Source organism: Panthera onca, chromosome B2 (genome assembly GCF_046562875.1).
Source record: "Panthera onca isolate mPanOnc1 chromosome B2, mPanOnc1 haplotype 2, whole genome shotgun sequence".
Classification (NCBI taxonomy): Eukaryota; Metazoa; Chordata; class Mammalia; order Carnivora; family Felidae; genus Panthera; species Panthera onca.
Window position 1 is genome coordinate 111,242,061 of NC_138343.1, and position 21,509 is coordinate 111,263,569.

The 21,509-nt window shown below is 34.5% G+C and overlaps 1 protein-coding gene and 1 long non-coding RNA gene across 6 annotated transcripts in view; one reads left to right on the forward strand and one right to left on the reverse strand.

Annotated features, from left to right (window-relative positions):
* NKAIN2 (sodium/potassium transporting ATPase interacting 2) overlaps nucleotides 1–21,509 on the forward strand; it is a 996,342-nt gene that overhangs the window by 349,377 nt on the left and 625,456 nt on the right. The window lies entirely within an intron of this gene.
* Nucleotides 10,595–21,509, reverse strand: part of LOC132667601 (uncharacterized) — a 37,386-nt gene continuing 26,471 nt past the window's right edge. The window contains exon 3 of the long non-coding RNA XR_009605259.2: nucleotides 10,595–10,827. This is a non-coding gene — a long non-coding RNA (uncharacterized LOC132667601). The remainder of the gene's footprint in view (nucleotides 10,828–21,509) is intronic.

Below are 21,509 nucleotides of genomic sequence, written 5' to 3' on the forward strand. Positions count from 1 at the left end.
ACTTAACTGACTGAGCCATCCAGGCCCCCCCTTTTTATTTTTATTTTTTAATGTCTGTTTTTGAGAGAGAAAGAGACAGAATGTGAATGGGAATGTATTTCAAGTATTTTAAAAAGAAACATGATTGGGTGAATTTTATCACATGATTTTCTTGCACCTATTGAAATAATCATATAATTTTTCACTTTTACTCTTTTGGTATATTATCTTCACTGATTTTCATATATTAAAAATTCTTAATTTTTTTTATGTATTTATTTTTGAGAGAGAGAGAGCACAAGTAGGGGAGGGGCAGAGAGAGAGGGAGACACAGAATCTGAAACGGGCTCCAGGCTCTGAGCTGTTAGCACAGAGCCTGATGCAGGGCTCAAACCCATGAACCACAAGTTATGACCTGAGCTGAAGTCAGACACTTAACTGAGTGAGCCACTCAGGCGCCCCTAAATTTTCTTTTTTTTTTTTTTTTTTTTTTTTTTTATTTGAGGAATAAGGACCTCTTGGTCATAATATTCTTGTTAAGTTCCATGAAATATAAAATGTTTACTTTGGCCATAACTATTAATACCTCACATGAATGATGTCACTGGACATTCATTAAGGAAATGTCTCAAATTATGAGAATGTAACACTCTGTCACTCTGTTCTTTTCATACTCGTGCTTTCTTACTTCCTCTTTATAAGCAAGGTGATTCTTTCCCTCCTTTTTAAAGTTTAAAGTCAATATTCATCACCACTGAAAAATGTGTATTTTGTGAATACACAGAGCACTATGGGATTGCATTGTTTGGATTTAATGTCAAATTCTGGAACCTCCTTGAAAATCACATTCTTAACTGAAAAGATTATCTGACAGATGATAATACATAATAATATCTGTCCAAAAATAATAAACAAATATTGTTATAAATGTATGAAAATGGGCATTTCAAGTTATTTGTTACAGTATTTTGGTCATAAGGTATTAATTGGGAGAGATTTACAGAAATAAGATTTTTGATCAGAGCTGTAATATTGAAGCACAGTACCTTGTCACATGGCAGGCAAGGGATTGTTTCAGACATTAAAAATAAAAGGTTGAAAACTGCATGATGAGTTTTGAGTTTTGACATTTCAAAATTGCTTGTTGTTCTAGATTAGAAGCCATTTGAATTTAAGCCACTAGTATGTGAGATATTTTTGGTCATACGTATTTACATATATATGTATATATATGCATATATATGATCAAAATATAATATAATATAATATAATATATAATATATATTTATATTTGTGTTAGCTATTCCAACATCGAGCAGGGTGTGCAGAAATTTGCTTAGGAAATGTTGAATGAATGGCAGGATGAACAGATGGATGAAGGAAGAACTTGGAATTTCCAATTGGGGAAATCAGGAAATGGCAATAATGAGGGTTTTACTCTAAATGATGAAAGCATAGACCTATAATTTGTGTTGTCTTTTTTGCTATACTGTGTGAGGGGAAATTTTGGTATAATTTAACAATTGCATGATATGGAGATAGGTGGAAAAACAATTTGAAGGAAAATTAAAAAAAAACACATTATACTATTGGCTTCTGAATTGGGAGTATTGATGTGATGGCACATGATGATAGAGAAGCAGATAACTGACACATAGTGAGTGGACAATTACTAAAGCTGTTATTTTTAAGTGTACGCGATGGGCAAAGATAAAAAATGAACTCACGTCATATGTCCCGAAGTGCCTTTGGTTTTAAATTGTACATCTTCAAGATCCTTTGAACAAGGCCCTAGTAACAATGAGAAGCCCAGAAATGCAAATATTAGGACAAAGGAGGGAAGAAAAAGGCCTAAACCTAACATCAAATCTGGTGAATAAGTGGAGCAAAAGGACATTACCTTGCTTTTGAATAGGATTAAAAGGCTGTTTTTGGCAAGGTGGACATTGTGAAATAGAGGTGCTTTCTATTTGGGAGAAATATTTGTTTTTAGAAACTTGGAGGAACTAGGATAGGGACCAGAGAAGAGGAAGTAGATCATGGGATACTGATGGATGACTAAGGTGCAAAGGAAAACCATAAAGGGGATGGATTTCATGTTTCTTTCTAATTCATGTAGCTTTTTACCTGATCTTCTCCTACCAGAGTAGAGAGGGTTTATATCCATGATTCATGCATGTGTAAATATTTATTGAACAGCTTTTCAGTACCAGGAACTGTCTTAAGTACCAGGATTTCAATAGTGAGGAAGATATACGAGGTCTGTCATTCTAAAGAGAAAAGAGAGAAAATAAACCATCTAGGATAAACACACGAACAAGATAATTTCTGAGAGTGAAAAAAACTGCTATGAACAAAATTAATAGAGGGATGCCATAGAGACTTACAATTAAGAACTACTTTAGATTGGGTACTCAAGTGAGTCTTTTCTGAAAACCTGACCTTTATTCATGAAACATGAATAGTCAACTATAGAGTGATCTGGGGGCGAGAATATGCTAGACAAAGAAAATGGCAAGTTGGAGAGCATTAATGCATTGTTTAGGGATAAAAAGAAATTCAGTGTATCTGGAAAAGATTGGGTGGGGCAATCCTAGCACAGCATACGTTTGCAGAGGTGGACAGGGTAAGGCAGATCCCATATGGCGTTGTAGATGATTGGAAAGAGTTGGAATTCTACCTTAAATCAAAGATGAAATTGTTGGAAAGCTCTAAAGAAGAAAATGAAAAAAATCCAGTTTACATTTTAAAAAATCATTTGACTGTCTTGTAGAGAATGCAGAAGTAGAGGTAGGGAACTTGGGCAATCACAGCAATACACGTGAGAAATAATGGGCTGACTAAAGCAGTAATAAAAAACATGGAGATATTCCTGGGACATACGTTAGAGAAATGGCAACCAGGAATTGAATTGCATAGGGGTAGGATAGGATCTGTGTTTAATAAGAAAACAAAACAAACCATATATGTAACTCTCTCTCTGAGCCCAGCATAGTTTTCCTTCTTATTGATTACAATTATATGCATGCCCCTATCTACTATATATTGATAGTTTGATTATATATTAAGAGTTTTTAAAAACCATTTAAGAAAGTTCACAACTAGTTGTGTTTTCCCTTTTCTTTTTTTGTGTGTGTAATAACCTTTTCTGTCATTCTTCACAAATGGAATAATTAATCCTATAAGAGGTAGAACTATTGTTTTCTTTTTGAAAGATGGGTGAAGTTGTTTTTAGCATACAGAACCATTGCTGAAACTAAAACTCCTTTCTTTCATAACTGATATCTCTGTGAAGGGATGACAATGAATGGATGAGTTTATCAACTCTTTTCCCTTTACTTACTATTGTATTTACTCCATTCTTGATAATGTACTTGTGATTTTCAAACTTTTTCATTAGTGGCTCTAACACCCTCTTGAGGTTTTCATTTTATTTTTATTTTTAACAATCTAGCTAAGAGGATTGTCTGTCATTTCACATTGTTTATGTTGTTCATGTTGATTTCATTAATGTAAATGGAAATTAATGTGGGTGTGGGAGATTGTTTCACTTCTTCTTAAGCTGTGATTTCCTTCTGGTAGTTACATTTTTTATGTTAATGAATACAACCTGCTTACCATTTTAAAGTGGGCTAAGCATGAGAACAAATTTAATTAGAGATGAAAGTGATCCATTTGTGCCCATGTTTACTCAAACTACCTAGATTTGAAGTTTTATGCAAAAGCCTGCATATCAAAATTCCCATACAGAATCCAGTATGAAGAATCTGTCTTTTCTCCTTGTGTTAGTTTGCTAGGGCTTCCATAACAAAATGCCACATAGTGTGTAGCTTGAACCACAGACATTTATGTTTTAACAGTTCTGGAGTCTAAGAGTTCAAGATCAAGGCGCTGGCAGGGTGGGTTCCTCTGAGGCTTCTGTCCTTGGCATGTAGATGAAATGGTTACTGTCTTGCTGCCTCTTCACCTAGGCTTCTCTATGCACAGGAAACCCTGGTGTCTCTCTGTGTGTTCCAATCTTTGTAAAGATACCAGTCAGATTAGATTAGGCCCCTTCCTTACAACCTCATTTTAACTTAATCACTTCTTTACAGATCCTGTCTCCAAATAGTCACGTTCTGAAATTACCAGAGTTAGGCCTTTAACATATGAAGGGAGAGGAGCACAATTTAGCCCATAACCCCACTGAGAAATGGAATGAAACAAGTTAAAGGTATGACAGTGTGCAAGAAAATGTTAAATCAAAATAGATTTACCAGTCCAAGAATGCTATTATTATCTATCCATATAATTAAAATTTCTAAAGTTTTGGGATGAATAGAGCAAAGTTAAGCACTTAACTTGAACTAACATTTGCTGTTTTATTCCCTCTCTATCCAGACATGCAGAGCACCATAGCATTTAACTCCAAGACTAGTCCACTTGATACTTCAGTACCTTTGAGTAACTAGGACCTTGCAATATCCAGTTGGACAAAAGACAAAACAAAACAAAACAAAAACATTTAATTTCACTCTTCATTTATAGGCCACACTCTGTCCTACTAGCCCAGATCTTGCATTGCATAGAACTAGCCCATCAGATACAACTTTAATAGCTATTATAGTAAGTACACAACATGTTGCCTGTGTTTGAAAGAAATGTATGCTTTGGAGGTCAGGGATACTTGAGTTCATATACCAGTTCTGCTGCTTACTTGATTTTAGGCATCCATTTGTCATCTGTGAAATCGGGTTATTAGTACATACCACATAGGGTTTTGATGGTGATTGAGGTGATGGACATAGATATCAATCCTGACACACATGTGTATTTCAGGGAAATTAGAACACAAGGATATGGGTCACCTGGGTGGCTCAATTGGTTAAGCAACTGACTTCAGCTCAGGTCATGATCTTATGGTTTGTCAGTTCGAGCTCTGTGTCTGGCTCTGTGAGGACAGCTCAGAGCCTAGAGCCTGTTTTGGATTCTGTGTCTCCCTCCCTTTCTGCCCCTCCCCTGCTCACACTCTGTCTGTCTCTTTCATAAATAAATAAATACTTTTTAAAAAGAACACAAGGTCGGGGCGCCTGGGTGGCTCAGTTGGTTGAGCGGCCGACTTCGGCTCAGGTCATGATCTCGCGGTCCGTGAGTTCGAGCCCCGAGTCGGGCTCTGTGCTGACAGCTCGGAGCCTGGAGCCTGTTTCAGATTCTGTGTCTCCTTCTCTCTCTGACCCTCCCCCATTCATGCTCTGTCTCTCTCTGTCCCAAAAATAAATAAACTTAAAAAAAATTTTTAAAAAGAACACAAGGATATGGTAGACTACTATCTTTTACTCAGTATCTCACTTCTATTCCAGTTTCTGTCATCAGTGTTCGCATATTTGTTTATCCATTAAACTCACAATACTGCAAAAGGACTTTAGGTCTTTTCTGGAAGATATAGCAGGGTTTAGTGTAACAGAATTTTAGCAAGTTGATCTGAATTTCACTCTGGACAAACACTGGAGGATTAACATCCTTTTGTATCGATTGTCCTTTGCTCTACCCAAAAGAAAATTTTCTTGATTGTGGCAGGATGTGGTAAAATCACTCAGGGACACTCAAACTCAGATTAACTAGTATTTGTAGTAGAGGCTTATAGTGAACATTGTTTTTACGAGTTCTCAGAAATGCCTACCCTCAGAAGTTGTACACGTTTGGCAAGGAAAAAGTGTGCATGAAACTGAGTCATGTCCAGTTTGAATAGAGAACTCATCTGTTAGTCTCAGAGTTGGAATCATCAAAATTGACGAACTGAGAAACATAGGATTTGAAGGGGCCTAGGAAACCCAAGAGCAAGAGGCTTTTTTATCTGTCAAATATGCCTGTGGAAAAAAACGTAAATAAACCTGATCATGCAATACAGCTGACCAGACTCTGAAGCTGCAAATACTAAACCATGAACTTGGCAATGGGAGAAGAATGTTCAGTGTTCCACAGTCAGCCAGTGTTTGCCTTCCCCCTTTTCTGTCTTACTATTTCTTCTTAATGCCATCATGGGACTTGGGGCTTGGCAAGGATGCTTATTCTGAGTAAGCAATGAGGCTCATTTGGCAGGGGGATGGGGAGGGCCATAAACACTAGCTTGCATATCCCATCAAAGTACAATCAGGAAAAGAGTCTTCCTTCAAGATAATATACCTAGTGGGAAATCTATTCACTTGGGCTAGGTGATCTATAGTGAATAAAGGGACAGAGCTCTACAGTAGGAAAAATAACCCTTGCTTTATCTACACAGCAGTCTCTTCCCCTTCACACTAAGAGCTAGCAGCAGCAATCTATTCTCAATGCCACTCTCATGCTCAAGCCAAGACCCAATCGCTCCCAAGTGCACTTGTGTATTACAAGCTCTCAAGAGGGTACAAGAGTAATTCTACCAGTGAAATATATTCAGGTTTTCTCTTGGAACAGCTATGTTTGGGAACAACTCTATCTTCCACATTAAATATATGCATCATTATATGTTATATACTGTGTATATATATGTGTGTGTATATATATATATATATATATATATATATATATATATATACTGGGCCTCCAAATACATGTCTATGTCCAAGCTAAATGTGCATTTAAAACAAATGCTTTTACATACATTTCTGTTACTAGAATGACTGGATTTGATTAGTTAAAACTAAGGAAAGCAATTTTTATTATGCAGAGGCAAAACTACCAAATCTAACAATTTCAGATTCAGGAAAACGGTGATTTATATAAGTACGCCTATGCATGTACTATGAATGTTTTTATCAAGTTTGGGGGAATATCTGAAATCCCAAATTTATAATCAAACCACAGTGAAATTTAGTTTTATCTATAAGGTATCTGCTTTGCCATAGGAGTACACATGAACAGACAGAAATTCCTTTTATTTTATTTTATTTTTTTATTTCAAGATCCAGCTGTACTCTGATAAAAGTCACTCAGTAAGGACTCTCTTAGGCATAACATTTCTATGTATTGATTATTGATTGAACTATTTTTATTTGTAGTTTTAACTTTAAATTGGATTGACTTTGTAAGGACTGTGGAAAGCTGGCTTTCTATGAAGTTAGAAATTATCATATTAATAGAAAACAAATTCAAAAGCAAAATGACTTTATCTTTTAAAATTTCTGCAATGGTTTTTAATGATAATATTCATGCTATTGGGAATAACAATGTTGCCAAGGTTTCCGCTTCATAAATTGAAACCTAAAGTTTAAAACAACTGAAATATTGAAAAATAAGCATGCACAAGCCATGTTTATATAAGAACACCAATTTAGAGAACATATCTGTGTGTTATAGATTTTAAAATTCTTTGAAGTTTAACACAGACTGTAAGTTTAAGATAGCCTCAGAATATAAAAATTACATTTAATATCTTTCTTTCTTGAGGTCAGAACAATCTAATGTGAAATTCCAGTTACACCTTTACTTCATTTCAAGCAGATCAGATAATTCTTTAAACATCCATGTCCATGGTGAAATAGTTATTTTAAGTATATACCTCATAGGTTAATGTGGGAATTAGTTGAGATTATGTATGTATATATATTATATACATATACATACATATACATACATATGTATATGTATATATGTATTATATATATAATATATATATACACAACTAATTCCAATATGTGTATCATATATATATGTGTGTGTATATATGTGTATATATATATATACACATGAGTATATATATATATATATATATATATATATATATATATATATCTCATAGGGTCTCATATACAAACCCTCATAGGGTTATGTAGGAATTAGTTGACATTGTGTGTGTGTGGGTGTGTGTGTATATATATATATATACACACACACACACACACACACATACATGTATATATATACACACACACCCAAACATACACCTATATACATGTATCTATATGTATGTGTATGTATATATTATGTATATATATTATATATGTATGTTGAAAATAAAAGTGTTTTCAATTACACAATAATTGATTATAATGTTTATAAGTTTCTAGAAGCTGCCCATATTCCTTGGCTTATAGGCCCCTTTGTCCATCTCCAAAGCCAGCAATGGCAGATGATACCTTTCGCATCACATTATTCTAAACTCCTCTTCTACTTTGTTTTTCTAAAGACCCTGCCTGGAGAATACAGGATAATCTTCCTACCCCAAAGTTCTTAACCATATCTGCAAAGTGCCTTTTATCACATGAGGTAACATATTCACAGGCTCCAGGTATTAGGATGTGAACATTTTTGGGGTCATTGTTCTATCTACCACAGTAATTATCCCATTTCTCATCAAATTTTCAACTTATTCATATATATATATATACATATATGTATATATATATGTATGTATCATGTATATATGTGTGTGTGTGTATATATATATATATATATATGCAAAATTTCAACTAATTCCCACATAACCCTATGAGGGTTTGTATATGAGACCCTATGAGATTATGTATGTATATATATGTATGATACATACACATGTATTTATGTATATACATACATATACATAATCTCAACTAATTATCAAACTCAAGTATATATCAATCTCAACTATATATATCAAAATATTATATATATATATATATTAATATATATATATTATATATATATATATATATATATATATATATATATATATGCATGCACTGACACACATAGTAAGCACTGCATAGGGTTAAGGATGTTTAGAATGGAATGATGGAGGACTCATATCCTCTATCTGATTTATCATCTATTTATAATCTAACTTCTCGGTCTTTTTATTTTGTGACATCAAGAAGTAGATAATCAGTGAGATAGTATTAAACATGATTGGATGAAGGATTTTGATTTTTTTTTTTTACCCTATTGAGGGGGAAAATCAATATGGCACCATATAAAGGAAATGCACTATGAATGTATATAAGAGAAAGGAGTAGGAAGTATGTTGTATGCCAGCTACAAATACCATCTTGTTTTTCCACAAGAGTTCAGGTATTCCAATTCTCAAATATTTATAATAGTTAGAAATATATGTTCATTTCAAAGGGTGGTAGGTAGGTGATAAATTCTGATCATAAACTTGAAATTGCTATGGGCCACACAGGTCCTATCAGAAAGAGAAAGAGTCTTAAAAAGAAGTTTATAGGAAGCGAAGAACAAATACCCTGAGGGCTGGGCATTGTGGCTTGCAAATTTCCAACCTGGAAGTAGCATTTGGGGGTTATTAGTAATGGGATGTATTTTAAAGAATGCCTTGCTTTGGGGCGCCTAAATGGCTCAGTCAGTTGAGCGTCTGACTTCAGCTCAGGTCATGATCTCACGGTTCATGAGTTCGAGCCCCACATCGGGCTCTGTGCTGACAGCTCAGGGCCTGGAGACTGCTTTGGATTCTGTGTCTCCCTCTTTCTCTGCTCCTCCCCTGCTCACAACCAGTCTCTCTCTCAAAAATAAATAAAGATTAAAAATTTTTTTAAAAAAATTAAAAAAACAAACAATTCCTTGTTTTTTTTTAAATGTTAATTAATTTATGCTGACAGCTCAGGGCCTGGAGACTGCTTTGGATTCTGTGTCTCCCTCTTTCTCTGCTCCTCCCCTGCTCACAACCAGTCTCTCTCTCAAAAATAAATAAAGATTAAAAATTTTTTTAAAAAAATTAAAAAAACAAACAATTCCTTGTTTTTTTTTAAATGTTAATTAATTTATTTATTGAGAGAGAGAGAGAGAGAGAGAATGAGAGTGTGGCAGGGGCAGAGAGCTAGGAGAGAGAGAATCCCAAGCAGGCTCCACCCTGTCAGCCCAGAGCCCAATGTGGGGCTTGGTCTCATGAACTATGAGATAATTACCTAAGCTGAAACCAAGAATTGGAGGCTTAACCAACTGAGCCACCCAGACACCCCAAGAATTCCTTATGTTTGAACAGCTAATATGGTAATACTTCCCCAGACATGAAGTTTTTTTGGGCAAAGTTCTAATGCATACAAATTTACTATTTAATTTAAATAGGAATATTTTTAATCTAGTGGAAACAAACTTTGCTTTCTAAGTCTATGTTATAGTTCCATACTATCTGGCTTGCAGTCTCCTGGTTTTCTGATTCTACCCTTGTTATACAGTTGCTTCCTAAAATGTTGATCACATTTATATATCAAACAAAGTTTGCTGTCTTTGATCTTTGCACTGTTAATATTGGAATGTTAGTTGATGCTTCACAATCTACATATTCATTGATAAAAAAAACTCCATCTCTGTGCTTTAGAGTAAGTTGGAAATTTGACTCCTAAATATATTTTAAAAGCAGTTTTTTTTTTCTTTTTTCCTGAGGAATAAATATACTGTAGTTAGAAAACCAATATAAGATTTCCTGAGAAACATGCCCGAAGTATAAAGAAGAGTGCCACTTGGTGTTGTTTTTTGTTTTTTTTTTTTTTTTTTTTTTTTATGAATCTAAAGTGAGTCTGTAAGAAATGTATTAGATAGTTAAGGTCACTTTTGCAAAAAGCCAACAAGAATGTCTTATTGGTATATTTTTAAATTTACTATACTATATTTTTATTGTTGATATTTACAAAACAAGAGTTTTCATAACTATACTCCTAATAGGAGATCCTCCAAAAATTTCCCATATGCTTACATTCTAAACAAAATATCTTAACATAGGAATTTTTCATATTTATAATCTGTGCAAATGGTAAAACATCTTATTGGCTTACAGAAGTCTTCCATATCTAATTCCTCATTTAATCTCATAAAGCTGCATTCTGTAATTTTACTGTTATATCTAATGGATTCTCTTTGAGGATCAATTGCTTGAAGATATTCAGTGATATTGAAGATAGTCTAAAGAAAGAAAAAAAAACAGAAATAATTAAAAGAATGAAAAGTGGTGGGGCACCTGGGTGGCTTGGTCGGTTAAGCATCTGACTTCGGCTCAGGTCATGATCTCACGGTCCGTGAGTTCGAGCCCCGTGTTGGGCTCTGTGCTGACCACTCAGAGCCTGCAGCCTGTTTCAGATTCTGTGTCTCCCTCTCTCTCTGCCCCTCCCCTGTTCATGCTCTGTCTCTCTCTGTCTCAAAAATAAATAAACGTTAAAAAATAATAAAAAAAGAATGAAAAGTGGAACCTGTGAGTGAAGATTAAAGGGAAATAGGGTCATTTAGTTTGGAAAGAGACAAAAATGATCTTAAGCTATATGACAGCTTTAATATTGAAGACAAAGGACAGTTAGTCTATATTTATACAACTAATGGACTAAGATAAAATGAACTGGAAATTGAAGGAAGACAAATGGAATGATTAAGCTATTATAAACAATTCTGGAATAATTTAGACATCACATGAGCTACTACATCCAGGTAGTTCACAGATTTAATATTAGACACAATAATTCCTTTTGATAATGTTAGTTTTGAGAAGTTGAGTTTTTAGTCATTCTTGGGAAAAAAAGCAAATACCATGGGAATATTTATGTGGAAAGGGTATAAGGGTGGTGATGTCTAATCAGATTCAATATTTAAAATGTTGCACATATATACTATTAGTGAGTGTGGTTAAGAACAAAGTAAAATGTATTATTTTTTCTTTTATTTGTGTGCATTATTTTTTTAAATGTCTAGTAAGTGTTAGTCCATAATTATTTGTGATGTGATGTTGTTTGGATTTAACTACTGATTACACTGAACTACTAGATTTTGTTTCTGGGGTACTGTGGAAAAAAATATACACCACAAACGTGACTGTGAAACCACAAAACTGAGAATCTGTTATTTTTTAAATTTATTTTTTTTAAATGTTTGCTTTAGAGAGAGAGAATGTGAACAGGGGAGGGGCAGAGAGATGGTGTGACAGAGGATCTGAAGCTGACTCTGTGCTGATACCACAGAGCTTGATGCAGGGCTCGAACTCACACACCATGAGACCATGACCTGAGGCATAGTCAGACACTTAACTGACTGAGCTGCCCAGGCACTCCAAATTTATTTCTGTTTCAAAGCAACAATGTGCATCTCACCTTCTTTATAATATTCCCACATTGCTAAAAGTACAGGTTGAACCCAGACATTATAAATTTGTGACAGAACATCAGACTTCAGACCATAACTTAATTGCTCCTTTAAATGACTTTCATGGTCAAGAGATGCTCTTTCCAGTCGATTCTGTGGGGTTTTAGAGATGTCGCTTATTATCATTAATGTCTTGCAAAATTTAGATTCCTTTATTATTTCTTTAAGGCCAAGAATTTCATAAGTGAAAAAGAATATTTTAGTGATAGCTTCTGCCCTATGTCCATGGCTCTTTGTGGTGTTAGCAGAAAGCATTTATGGGGACCTTATAAAACTTGTAAACATTTTGAAATAAAAAATATGTTTTTAGATATATTGAGAAGCTTTCTTCAGTAGTAGTTGTTTCAAATTGGAAATGGAATGTCCCTTGAGGAAAAACTAGAATCACTAATTATAGACTTAATAAAATGTTGCCTATAGGCAGAATATTGAACTTTGAATTGAAACTTTTAGCAGCTGAGGAAATATGAAAGAATATAATTCTACAGGTGATTCAGTTTCCGCTTTTGTTACATATTCTCAATATGGTAGGTTGTTTGAAAATTATGTTAATAAAATGTAGCCTCCAACTCTCAAAGTCAGTTCATGTGTTTTGACTAAAGTGATGCATTACAGATTCATTTGTTTTATTTAAATGCTTGGCCTCTTGAATTTGAGACCTGAAACACTGCAGGGTAATGTTTATCAAAGTACATGTGACCACAGAGATGTATTTCTAACTATTTCCTTATCTTTTAAGAACCCTCGTCCTATATGGAGCTCAAAGAAAAATCAAGCATTTATTCTGTCTTGATTCCATATTATTTGTCATTACATTTGAATCAGAAGTGAAGAGTCTGAAGCAAAATCTAATTAGGATCTTTCCTGCCTTATAATATTTTTGCAAATTGAACATTTACATTTTTAATAACACAAAAGATTATATTACATCATCGACAGTTTATTATAGCCATATATGCTGGCCATAACTATAAAACCTGAAAGGGGGTCACTGGGGACCTCACATAGATCATATGCAGCTGACCAGTAAAGATGCTGTCAGAGTAATCATACTTTGAATTTCTAAAAATCGTGTGGTGGGTACGTTGTGGGTGTTGTGACGGCAATAGAATTAAAATAACTCTCATTTGTCCTAGCTGAAATCATGGTTCAGAATTATATAACAGTGTAGTAGGAATACTGTTGTGTGTATACTGGATTTTAAAGAGAATTTTTTGCACTATACATAGAATATTAAAAACAGGTAAGGGCCACCTGGGTGTCTTAGTCAGTTGAGCATCTGACTCTTGATTTCAGCTTAGATCATGGTCTCATGGTTTGTGAGATAGAGCTCCACATCAGGCTCTGTGCGGACAGCGTGGAGCCTGCTTGGGATTCTGTCTCTCCCTCTCTCTCTGCCCATCCCCATTTGTGCTGTATCCCTTCTTCTGAAAATAAATAAAATTAAATTAAATAAATAACAAAAAATAAAAGCAGCTAAAATTTCAGTTACCTATCAGTTATAAATAATTTCCTCTTATATAAAAAAATATTAAGCAATGCATATAACAGGAATTAAAGTCTCTTAAGTTTGTTTTATTTTTTTAATTTGTGGTTGCATGCTAAGAATTACGTATCTATTTATTGCAAACAGTTCTTTCAGTAATACTACTTTCATAGACATTGCCTATTTGTTGACCAGTTAGATTTATTATGTACTTAGATATTGTGAAATTAGTCCTGATACCAACACTTTATCTTGAAAGGAGAATCAAGCAGAGATCAAGGATAATCAAGCAGAATAGTTAAAATGAGTAGTAAAAGCCTCTTGTAAATTTTATCAAGTATATTAAAAGCAATGTCCTTAGTAGCCATGTCAATTAAGGGTTGACAGGTGGAAGGACTTCCTGAATGGGTACTCAACCAAATTAGTTTCTGAGTTCAGGATCCTCCTTATCGCTCTTATGGAATCTCCCTTTCCATCAATCTTTGCCTGGTTTACTTCCTCATTTCATTCAGATTCAGCTCAAATATGGCGTTCCCTTGCTTTATCATCTAATAGTTTACACTCCCCTCTTTGCATGCTGTTGCTCTACACAACTATTTGGTTCCCTCACAGAACTATTTGGCATTATTTAAATGTTTTTTGTTTATTTTTCCATTGTGCAGTTCTCTGTAATCTTAATGGAAATAGTAACCTTGCCCTATTCAGTACACCTGGAATAGTATCTGGCATATAGTAGGTATTCTAGAAATATTTGTTGAATGAATGAATAAAAGAAGACACTATGTCATTTCCATATATAGTTCTCTTTACTTAGCCTAACTTGAATTTATCTCCACTAAGTAGAAAGTGTACAGGGAGAAGGATCTTTGGTGTGTGGCAAAAGTTATCTGACCTGGCAAAATCATTAAATTTAATAGCTAGAGTTGGACAATGAGAGCATTGCAGTAACTCATTATAGAACATTTCTCTGTATCACATCCTGCTCACACAGTGAACTGATTTTATCTTAAATAAGGAGATCTGTGGCTTCTAGGTTTCAAAAAAATCCTTTGATATCTGTAAATATAGTGGATTTGGCCTTGAAGTAGCCACACTTTATGAACAATATATGCATTCGCACCACAAAAGTATAATTGCAAAGAGGGCAATTTACCTTTTAGTTCGGGGATGTTCTTAATACACATTTGATTGTATCTAGAATGCCTTTATCTTGCTCAGTTGACTAACCCAGTCACGTCTTTTGTCTTTTAAATTTTTTTTTTTCAACGTTTTTTATTTATTTTTGGGACAGAGAGAGACATAGCATGAACGGGGGAGGGGCAGAGAGAGAGGGAGACACAGAATCAGAAACAGGCTCCAGGCTCTGAGCCATCAGCCCAGAGCCTGACGCGGGGCTCGAACTCATGGACCGTGAGATCGTGACCTGGCTGAAGTCGGACGCTTAACCGACTGCGCCACCCAGGCGCCCCTCTTTTGTCTTTTTCAATAAACTGATTATTCGTTGGTAGACTTCATCATATTTAACTTGTAAGTTTTTGATAAACTTTTCTAAATCAGTGTCTCAATGTTGATCTCTTGATCCTGGTGAAGGATATTTCATGTAATTTCTTAAGAAGCTTTGTCACTATCTTTTTAAAAGCACTTTTATAATTTAAATTTTTTTCCAATAGCTTTTTTCCAATAGCTATTTTTTTTCTAATAACATTTATTGAAAAGACCGTCTTTTCCCCATATTCTTGCCTCTTTTGTCATAGATTAATTGACTATATAAGTGTGTATTTATTTCTGGGCTTCCCATCCTGTTCCATTGACCTATGTGTCTGTTTTTTGTGTCAATACCATCTTATTTTGATTTCTCCAGCTTGGAAGTGTATCTTTAAATTTGGGATTGTGAGATCAGGTTTTTTTTTGTTTTTGTTTGTTTGTTTGTTTGTTTGTTTTCCAAGATTGCTCTGGCTCTTCAGGGTCTTTGTGATTCCATAAAAAAATAAGGGGTTATTTGTTCTAGTTCTTGAAAAAATACTATTAATATTTTGATAGATATTGCAATGAATCTGTAAATAGGTTTGAATATTATGGAACATTTTAACAATATTCTTCTAATCTATGGGCATGATATATCTTTTCATTTGTTTGTATCATCTTAAATTTCTTTCAACAGTGTCTTATAATTTTCAGAGTATAGATCTTTCACCTACTTGGTTACATTTACTTTTAGATATTTTATTATTTTTGGTGCAACTAAAAGTGGGACAGTTTCTTAATGATTCTTTCTTCCACTTTGTCATTATTGCATAAAAACACAACAGATTTCTGTGTGTTAATTTTGTATCCTGCAACATTACTGAATTCATTCGTTCTTTTGTGTAGTCCTTGGGGACTTTTGAACATAACATGTCATCTGCAAACAGTGACAGTTTTACTTCTTTCTTATGAATTTGGATGATTTTTCTTTATTTTTCTTATCCGATTGCTGCAGCTAGAACTATGTTGAATAAAAATTGAATAAAAGGTACTATGTTGAATAAAAGTGGCAAGAGTGTGTGTCCTTGTTCCTGATCTTAGAGAAAAAGCTTTCGGTTAATCACCATTAAGATATTAGCTGTGGGTTTTTTATATATGGCCTTTATTGTGTGTGGTATGTTTCATAACCCATTTTGTTGAGAGATTTATCATGAACAGATGTTGTATTTTCTCAAATGCTTTTCTACATCTATCGAAAAAATCATATTATTTTTATCTTTCTCCTTTTTTAATGTGATGTGTAACATGGATTCATTTGGGAATGTTGAACCTTTCTTTCATCCCTGGAATAAATCCCATTTGATCATGGTGAGTGCTCCTTTTAATGCATTGTTGAATTTGGCTCGCCAATAGTTTGCTGAAGATTTTTGGATCTGTGCTCATCAGGGATGTTGGCCTGTAGGTTTCTTTCTTCTTCTTCTTCTTCTTCTTCTTCTTCTTCTTCTTCTTCTTCTTCTTTTTTTTTTTTTCTTTTCTTCTTTTTTGTATAGTTTTTTTTTTTTTGTTTTTGTTTTTGTTTTGGTCTGGTTTTGGTATACAGGTAATGATGCTAAACCTTGTAGAATGAATTTGGAAGTTTCCTTTTTCCTTCCTCTTATTTTTTGAATAGTTTGAGAAGTACAAGTATTAACTCTTATTTGAACGTTTGGTAGAACTCACCTATGAGTTTGGGAGTTTTTGATTACTGATTCAATTTTCTGCTAGTCTTTTTGAATTTTCTATTTCTTTCTGATTAAGTTTTACAAGATTATATACTTCTAGGAGTGTATCTGTTTTTGTTGCCAATTTGTTGGCATATAATTTTTCATAGTATTCCCTATAATACTTTATATTTCTGTTGTGTTTGTTATATTTACTCTTTCATTAAGCATGACTAGCCTTTACACATAGAGACAAACCTTGGAATATTGTGGGTTTGGCTCAGGACCATTGCAATGAAGTGAATATTGCAATAAAATGAGTCAAATGAATTTTTGGCTTCCCAGTACACTTAAAGGTTGTGCTTTTACTATACTGTAGTCTTAAGTGTGCAATAGCATTATGTCTAAAACAAATAATGTATATACTTTAACTAAAAAATGCATCATTGCTAAAAATTTCCATCATCTGAGCTTTCAGTGAAACATAATCTTTTTGTTGGTAGAGGGTCTTGCTTTGATGTTGATGGTTGCTGACTGATCAGGATAGCAGTTGCTGAGGTTAAGGTGTCTGTGGCAATTTCTTAAAACAGGACAACAATTGAATTTGTTGCATCGATTGACCTTCCTTTTCACTAATGATTTCTCTATACCATTTTACCACATTAGAACTCCCACCACAATTGAAGTAAGTGGTCTCAAACCTGGCTACTGTTTTATCAACTAAGTCCGTGTAATATTCTAAATCTTTTGCTGTCATTTTAACAGTCTTCACAGCATCTTCACCAGGAGTAGATTCTCTCAAGAAACCACTTTCTTCGCTCATCCATAGGAAGCAATTCTTCATCTGCTCAAGTTTTATCATGAGCTTGCAGCAATTCAGTGACATCTTCAGTCTCCACTTCTAATTCTAGATCTCTTGCTGTTTCCACCACATGTGCAGTTACTTTCTCTACTGAAGTGTTGAAACCCTCTGAATCATCCCTTTTCCAAGTCAAACCCTCCAAGTTGATGGTTGGAATCAACTTCTTCCAAACTCCTGTTAATTATGCTATTTTGGAGTGTCTGGATGGCTCAGTCGGTTAAGCATTTGACTCTTGATTTTGGCTCAGGTCATGATCTCATGGTTGTGAGATTGAGCCCCCATGTCCAGCTCTGCACTAGGCTTGGAGCCTCCTTAACATTCTGTCACTCCTTTCCCTCTGCCCCTCCCACATGCTTGCATGCATGTGTGCACGCGCACTTGCACGCACACACGCACACACACCCTTTCTCTCTCAAAAATGATGCTATTTCAATCCCTTCTATGAAGTATGAATGTTCTTAATGACATCTTCATGGCGTATCTTGCCCAGAAGATTTTCACCTTGCTTTGCCTAGATCCATCAGAGGAATCACTATCCATCACTATATTCTATTAAATACATTTCTTCAGTAAGACTTGAAGATCATAATTATTCCTTGATCCATGGGCTACAGATGGATGTTGTGTTAGCAAGCATGAAAATAACATGAATCTCATTGTGTGATCTCTTGGGTTATCAGGTACATTGTCAACAACAGTAATATTTTGGAAATGAATCTTTTTTTCTGAGCCTTAGGTCTCAACAGTGGGCTTCAAATAGTAAACCATGTTGTAAACAGATGTGCTGTCATCTAGTGTTCCAGTTATAGAGGACAGGCAGAATGAACTTAGCATAATTCTGAAGGGCCCTAGGATTTTCAGAATGGTGAATGACCATTGGCTTGAACTTAAAGTCACCAGCTGCATTAGCTAATAGTAAGAGAGTGAGCCTGTTTTTTTGAAGCTTAAAAGCCAGATTTCTCCTTTCTAGATAAGAAAATTCTATATGGCATGTTGTCCCAATACAAGGCTGTTTGTCTACTTTGAAAATGTCCATTTTAGTATAGTCACCTTAGTTAATTATCTTAGCTAGATCTTCTGGATAACATGCTGCAGCTTCTACATCAGCAATTGCCTCTTAACCTTGCACTTTTATGTTATAGAGATGATGTCTTTCCTTAAACCTTGTGAACCAACCTCTGTTAGCTTCCGACTTTTCTTCTGCAGCTTCCTCACCTCTGTCAGTCTTCATGGAATTCAAGGGAGATGGGGCCTTGCTCTGGATTAGGCTTTGCTTATGGGAATGTTGTGGCTGTTTGATCTTCTGTGTAGACCATTACAACTTTGTACATATCAGCAATAAGGCTGTTTTCCTTTCTTATCATTCATGTATTCACTGGATACACTTTTAATTTTCTCAGAACTTTCCCTTGGCATTCACAACTTGGCTACCTATTTGGCACAATAGGACTAGCTTTTGGCTTATTTTGACTTTTGATGTTCCTTTCTCACTAAGCTTCATCATTTCTATCTTTTGATTTAAAGTGAGAGTTGTGCAACTCTTCCTTTCATTTGAACACTTACAGGCCATTGAACGACTATTAATTGGCCTAATTTCAATATTGCTGTGTCTTAAGGAAGAGAGAGGACTAAGGAGAGATGGAACAGCTGGTAAGTAGAGTATTCAGAACACAAAATACATGAAGTTTGTTGTCTTATACAGGAATGGTTTATGATGCGTCAAAACAATTAAATGGGAGAATCAAAGATCACATATCACCTAACAAATATAATAATAATGAAAAAAATTGAAACATTGTGAGTATTACCAAAATGTGATAGACACAAAATGAGGAAATGCTATTGGAAAAAATGGTGCTGACACAGGTTTGCCACAAACCTTCAATTTATGAAAAATTCATTATCTGTGAAACATAGTAATGTGAAATGCAATAAAACAAGGTATGCCTGTAAATTACAAGTGATTGTGTTGAGTCTTAATATTCCTTTACATGAACCTTTTTTAGGCATTCACTTTAAAATCCTTAACATTAATTTAACATACATTTAGCACACAATGTGTATATATTAGCATACATAACATATATATTAATGTTAATTTTATTTTTTTTTTTATTTTAGAGAGACAATGTGTGAGCAGGGGAGAGGGCAGAGAGAGAGAGAGAGAGAGAGAGAGAGAGAGAGAGAGAGAATCTCATATAGGCTTCATGCTCAGCATGGAACCCAACATGAGTCTGGATACTAGGATTCTAGGATCATGACCTGAGCCCAAATCAAGAGTCAAACACTCAGCTGACTGAGCCACCCAGGAGCCCCTGCATGTATTACGTTTAATATACATGACTGAGTGTTTCCTGGAATTGCTTTTACTAATCCTCTCTAGTAACTTTACTAATATTCTCATTGCAGTTATAAAGTGAGCTAAACTATTCCTATCTCAAAAACTCCATCTCTGAAGATTAAATGTCTTTAAAAAAATTGAGCCTTACAGAAGCAACAAAAAAAGTGTTATGGATACAAAATATGAGTTGGTGCTTAGCAAAATATTCATATGTTTTTTGGGGAATTTTGAAATAGAAATCTGTAAACGAGCAAAAAGAGGATATATCTTGCTAACACTATTACAAATCTAATTCTTCCTAAAATTCTACTTGAAGTTGAAATTAAGTAAATTTTGATTTTATGATAGCCATATCAAGTATGATTTTCTTTTATCAAAGTATGGAGAAAGTGAAATAATTTGAATACTTTCTTATGATCATTATTATTTTTATTTTTTCTATTTTTTAAGGGTTAATGCAATAGAATGGAATAAGAAATATAAGCATCATACCTGATGTGTGGTTCTCATTTCTCAGTTCTTTAAAATTCTGCTGAGCATGATAGCTTGATAATTGATTTTAAGTTTCTAAATTGATAGCTGTTATTTTGAAAATAAGGGAATAAAACTTCCATGCTGCAGGATTTGATTCTGTTTATATTTATTTCTATTATGTAATAGAGGTTTTGTTTATGTGGACCTTTTAAGCAGGAAGAGATATCATGTGTTTTTCTTGAAATACTTAATTTTTTTAAAGTTTATGTTTTTATTTATTTTGAGAGAGAGAGAGAGAGAGAGAGAGACCACACAAGTGTGCATACTAGTGGGGGAGGGGCAGAGAGAGAGAAGGAGGGAGAGAATCCCAGCAGGCTCCAAGATGCCAGCACAACCTGTGAGATCATGACCTGAACCAAAATCAAGAGTCAGACACTTAAGCAACTGAGCCACCCAGGAGCCCCAAGAAGGGATATTATGTTATAGTATTTATTTCTCATTTTTACATTCTAGTGTTCAATCTGTTCTGTATTAAACTGTGAAATTGAGCATGGGTGTTTATAGAATTTAAATAAATATCTGATACATGCAGGATGACATCTATGCTAAAGAAAGAAATAAAATATGCTTAGAAAGCATCCATAGAAGAGTTCCCACCAAAAAATAATAATAATAATAGTAATTAGAATTCTAAACTCGTAGAATGTCACAGAAGGTTTTGGAAGGAAACTTAGAAATTGTCCATCCCACCTTCACACTAACAGCAGATTTAAGATTAAAGGATTAGCCATAATTTTATTTTATTTTATTTTATTTTATTTTATTTTATTTTATTTTATTTTATTTTATTTTATTTTATGTTTTAATGTTTTTATTTATTTTTGAGACAGAGACAGAACATGAGCAGGGGAGGGGCAGAGAGAGAGGGAGACAGAATCCAAAGCAGGCTCCAGGCTCTGAGCTGTCAGCACAGAGCCTGACGCGGGGCTCAAACTCATGGGCTGTGAGATCATGACCTGAGCTGAAGTCGGACGCTTAATCAACTGAGCCACCCAGGCGCCCCGATTAGCCATAATTTTAAACTAAACTTCAAGAATTTCCTTAAATCCAGGGTATACATCTAGATTCAGG